General features: G+C 37.8%; 1 pseudogene; it reads left to right on the top strand.

Annotated features, from left to right (window-relative positions):
- The first annotated feature begins 890 nt into the window (after positions 1-890).
- Positions 891-991, top strand: LOC130460473 (uncharacterized; annotated as a pseudogene).
- Positions 992-6,000: the final 5,009 nt, after the last annotated feature.

Raw genomic sequence — 6,000 nt, 5'->3', positions numbered from 1 at the left:
TCGTACTATTTATATTTCCTTATTTTTGTTGGATGATTTTTGGGACTAAACCTGTAATCGATTATTTATAAACCTACAGTTAGTTTTATGTTTTCCGCTGCAAAATTCTGAATAAGCCGTTACGTTTTCACACGGGCGATAATGCCTTGATAATTCTCTATGTTTTATATTAAAAGATTATTTTAGAAAAGAGAGAATTGTCGGGGTATTACAGTGCTTGGCTTTGATAGCCTTGCGCTCTATAGCCACCTCGACCTTGGTTATCATACCCACTTCCTTGGCCGTAGCCTTGGTGGGGACCATACATGGGAGCTCTAGGTTGCCTAGCAAAATTATTATCATTCCTAGACCTCTCATTCAAGGCATGAGCATATTCCAATTCAAAATCACCTTCATACGAAGGTCCAAAATCCACAAATGACAAGTTATGAACCAAAGGGCATGCATTGGGGGAATGACTAAAGTCTTGGCAATTTTCACAAAAAGAAGTGTCCGGGGGCATTGTGTCATAGGAACTAACCTTGCCCTTCCCCTTATTGAGAAGAGTGGCCGAAGGAGGTGGAATTGTAGACGGCGATGGTGGCTTGCTTGCTGCGCTTCCCGCAAATGGTGTATTTTCAAGCTTCTCTAATCGCGAGCTAAGCTTCTCTATCATCCGTGCTTGCTCTATGGCGTACACCGAACCCTTACCATCCTCACTCCTACTTTTCCCATCATAACTCCTTGCACCTACATGCCAAGATTGGTATTTTTGAACTACATCCTCAATTATCTCCTCAATTTGATCTTCCGTTTTGTTCATAATTGGGCCTCCCGCACCCGCATCTAGACTTGTTTTCGAGCTTGGACTCAATCCTAAGTAAAAGGTTTGTAGCAACAACCACTTGGGAATCCCATGATGGGGGCACTCCCTATGGTACTCCTTAAATCGGTCCCAAGCCTCGAAAAGCGATTCATCACGCCCTTGCTCAAATGATTGAATCTTGTGGCGAAATTCCGCCGTCTTCCCATGAGAATAGAAGTTGTTCAAGAAAGCACTAGTTACTTCATTCCATGTGCGAAGTGAGTTGGGCTTGACCTCCTTGTCAAGCCAATCACTAGCACGCCCAATCAAGGAGAAGCGGAACAAAGTCAACCTCACATAATCCGAGGTTACACCGTTGTGTTTTATTGTGTCACAATAGTGCTCAAACTGCTTGAGATGCTCGTGAGGCGACTCATTGCTTTTCCCACAAAAGGGATGACTTTGCACCAAGTTGATCAAGGCGGGCTTCAAATGCTCCCGGTATTCCCAAGTTCTTAACCGGGAGAGCCATGTTCTCACTACCTTGCTCACTCACTTCTTGTTCCGTGTCAACACTCAAAGCTTCAAACCGATTATGATTTGACGAGCTAGATCGAGCACGCCTAAGTCTCCTAAGAGTCCTTTCCAATTCAAGGTCAAGAGGATGGAGGATCCTTTGACGAGCACGTCCCCTATCAAGCATAAACACTCAAGAAAACCGTGAGCAATGCAAAGGAAACACTAAAGCAAGAATGAAATATTTTTTGTATTTTCAAATAATGAACTAGTCTCAACTAAACTCAATAACAACGCCATTTTGATAGACGTGTTTTCCGTCGTTGATAGAAAACCACCTATGCAAACAATATTTATAAAACCACTTCAACTACCGGCAAGCGGTAAGCAAAGGGATCGTCCCAAAGAAACGGTGAATTATTGAGTTGGAAGTCAATCTAGTTCGATCAAGGATTTGTTTTGAATTGTCACTTTTAAGAATCTAAAAACAAACAAAGAATTATGTAAAATTGAATCAAGAAAGGGAAACGTTAGGGAGTCTGGGATAGCCTAGGGAAACCCGGGGAAATCAATTCAACTATTTAGCAATGGTGATCATGCAACGAAATGGTGATTAGGCAAATGGCATCTAAAGACGAACCCGCCACCTCTCGGATAGGGAACGCTAAGCGTCTAATCCACGGAAGAGCTTTCTCCTAATCCTAGATTAAACTAACTAGCATATAATAGGTACCGCCATTTGATCACACAAGATAGGCCCACAATGTCTTGCCAAACCTATCCTATGGTTCCACGGGAATCTAATCGAATAGCATTTGCAACTACCACTCAACTAGCATGGATATCCTATCATCAAATCTTATTTAATGACATGAATCAACCAACAATCAATAATCTATTTCCCCTAATTCATCCCCTAGTTTCTCCCCTTTCCCTAACCTAAAACTACTCACTAATCATTCTAAAAATCAAGCTATCCATTAGTTCAAAACTAGCAAACATGAAATTTAAGGAGAAGAAGTAGAGAATTGAGAGTTCAATTGCACAATCAAATCACAAACTGAAAATCAAAGTAACTTCACAATTGAAATCAAGAATTCAAGATATTAAGGAATTGAAAAACAATTAACAACAAAGCAAGTGCAAGAATTAAGGAACTAAGAATTTAATTGCATAAAGAAGAGAAGAGTTGAAAAAATTACAGAATTGATGCTTGGAATCAAAGAGTTTCTCTCTCTAGCTTGAAGAACAAAAATCTCAAAACTTCTAAAAATGTATTTCTGAAAATAAAGGCGTAAATTGAAAATAAAGAAAATCCTATTTATACTAAACCCCAAAAATAAGAGATTTAAACTCGAAAACTGAATCCCGCGCAGCCGTGCGAACGGGCAGACCCAGGTGCGATCGCACCAGTGCGATCGTGTTGTGCATCTGTGCGAACGGGCTCTGCGACGATTATCCTCCTTCGTGCCGTGCGATCGTGCCCAACAACTGTGCGATCGCACGGCTGTAACTTGGCTAATTCTCATAAAATCCTCGTGTGCTCGCACAGGAATTCAGTGCGAGCGCACAGAAATTCCGTGCGAGCGCACACTTCTGTGGTGCGAACGCACAACATCCCTTGGAGTTCCTGCATCGGTTTTCCGGATTCGTGCGAACGCACACTTTTGGGGCACGAACGCACATATTGCCTTGGAGTTCCCGCATCGATTTTCCGGATTCGTGCGAACGCACACTTTTAGGGCACGAACGCACATATTGCCTTGACCTTGGAGACAACTTTGTAGACCCGTGCGAACGCACGTAAATTCTGTGCGATCGCACGAGACCTGTTCGAGCAATTCTCAGCTATTTTCCATCATTTTCAACATTTTTACCTGAAAAGCGCAAAGATGGAATAAGGGGATAAAAATGCAGCAAAACTATATAAAACCATCCAAAAAGCATAATAAAACTCTATAAAATCCTAAGCCCAGAGCGACATAAATGCCGCTCATCAATAGTAGTACTAGAATCAGTTACCCTGCACCAACAATATAAACAAAACTAAACTACATTGAAGGACTTACTGTGTTCCTTATAGGCAAAGTAGGAAATAAATACATTAAAATAGGCAACGAACTGAACCAACAATATAAAATAGTATTTGATTTCTATGACAATCCAACACATGCCCAATAATTAAGAAATGGGAGAAACTGCAAAAGATATTTTGCTTCTCCAAAATAATATAACAAGAACTTAATTGTCATCAATTTTTATTAGAGAGAGAAAGCTACCGTGGAATCGCATGTTTCGAGTTCCTCAAGAAAATATTTCTATCGTACTGTGATTCCTCCCTGCATTGTCTGTACCGATTGCTGAACAACTGTAAAGCTTCCTAGAATAAAAATTGAACCAAAAGACACGATCATAACTATTTATATAATTTTTTTCTATTGAGGTCTGAGACGAATTTTAAAAGCTCAAAGAGGATAGCATTAGGAAAAATATTTTACTGAGCTAATAACCAAGTGTAATTGTAATGTTGAACATCAGCCATACTTCTTAATACAATTATTCACACATTGCCATACCAAAATTGACCTGGTCAACCCAGGACCGAGCCCAAGAACCAGATTACAAACCCCAACTACAAAAATAAGCAAGAACAACCATTGACTGAGTTGAGGTAGCACTGTAGCAAGCATACCAATAAACAACCAACCTACAAAATCCACCCCTGCCATCATCTAAAACCAGCAGCGGAAAAAGCAAAACAGTCTGCCAACTTATTAAAAGCACAAAAAAATAACAGAAATGTAACGGAACATAATCACCCAACACTTACCAGTACATCAACGTTCTGTAATATAGATCTCCCACATAAAACCTTATGTTGCAGCACATATTAACCTTAGGCCTGCACCAAAGACAACGAGTCAACTTTAGCCAGGACAATAACTCAACAGAATCTGCCTATTCCATCTCCAAACCATACCAGCCAGAACCTGACCTTAGCAAGCACAACTAGCCCTGAAACAAGAGCTCAATCCCAAGCTTCTATGTAGACCAATAATCTTTTGTTGATCTAAACCATACCAAGCACCAACCTGTAGCATCGTACAAAAACTGAAATAGAAGATTTACATGTTATTATTCAATGAATATAACCAGCCACATTCCTCCACATAACACTTTTCTTATTAAGATAGTGAAATCCAAAGATAACATTCTACTGGAGAGACAGAACAATAGATTACCCACACACAAGGTTTAGAATCAAGTGTAAAGAAGTCGACAATTACATGAACATATAGATGTACTAAATAATCATCAAACAGAGAGTATGTAAATCACAAAAGGTGGTTAAGTAAACTAACGAATGCATAATTTGGGAAGAAAAAAGGGTAATATTAATATAGAAAAGTTAGTTCGCACTTTATTTTATAGCTTTCTTGCTCCAAAGAATCAACCCGACCTGCAGAGAAAAGTTGCCAATGCATATAAATCATGGGCCTGCTATCATTTTTCCGAAAAGTATTAGTCTACGACTCTATATATCCCAATTGTCAAAGATCAAAGGAACAAATATTATCCACGAGGGAGAAACCCAGTGAGTACATGATAATATAGGTAGATGAATCCTAACTTACTATTTTACAAAAAATTCAAAAAAATCTTAGTTAACCACCACTTGTTATATCCCATATATCGACTACGGAAAACAAACATCTATGGAAGGCTTAAACAATGCTTTATAGTGGATAATAATAATAAGAGTGGACTTGCACTACGTCAATGATCATTAGATCTTATCAAAAAGAAGTTCACAAACAATTTATAGAATTGAAGTTGTAAGGATTGCTGCTTGTGATCTTAGTATGTTCAGTTACTCATGTAAAATAGTGATGACATGAATTGAAGCTCATATTTTCATTTCTTTGTTGCAATTGAGGCCCAATCAATTTGGTACTAAGGCTTGGTTGTTGATGTTTTTTGCAATTGAGAGAGGTAGATCAAAGGTAATGGTGATTGATTTACGTGATGAAAAAAAGAATAAAGGGTTCTAACAAAGTAATTGATGAAGAAAGACTTTACAGTAAGAACGAGTTAAGGAAATATATAGAAACTTACTTACCATTGTAAAAAAAAAAAAAAAAAAAAAAAAAAAAAAAAACCTCACTAATCCGCAAATATATAAAATCAACTCATCAAGTTTCTACTAGTCTCACATACCATATTTAATATTTCAAGACGAATCCATATATACAATCTATGAATCTAACAATGAGCCATTCATGAGATATATAGAGAGTTGTATAATTCAATTCAACTCTTAAACTTATACGGAGAACAATTAACATACCACAACAGTCAAATAAAATTAGTGAACTAAAGCAAAAAGAAACAGTAAAATATTAAATCTCCTATAAAAAACACATACAAAGGGGTTTTAAATCTGTCCTATGTTTTGGAGAGTTTGGTGAAATTTTATACGAACTACTATTTAAACATTAACAACGACAGAAAACCTAAAAAAGTCGCTTTATTTTTTTCAATTAAAATTTCGGAAAGACCCGCACTCTCTAATTTTTTCTATTTTCAAATTCTCCCTTTTAACAACAATTATTTCCTTTGGTCGTTATCTATTGGTCGTTAATAGTGTTATTTCTAGTAGTGAGATGGAGCAAAGGACATAGGTACAAAATCATGTGCAG

Source organism: Spinacia oleracea, chromosome 4 (assembly GCF_020520425.1).
Source record: "Spinacia oleracea cultivar Varoflay chromosome 4, BTI_SOV_V1, whole genome shotgun sequence".
NCBI classification, from domain to species: Eukaryota; Viridiplantae; Streptophyta; class Magnoliopsida; order Caryophyllales; family Amaranthaceae; genus Spinacia; species Spinacia oleracea.
Note: the sequence above shows the minus strand (reverse complement) of the source record. Positions and strands in the feature narration are given on the sequence as shown.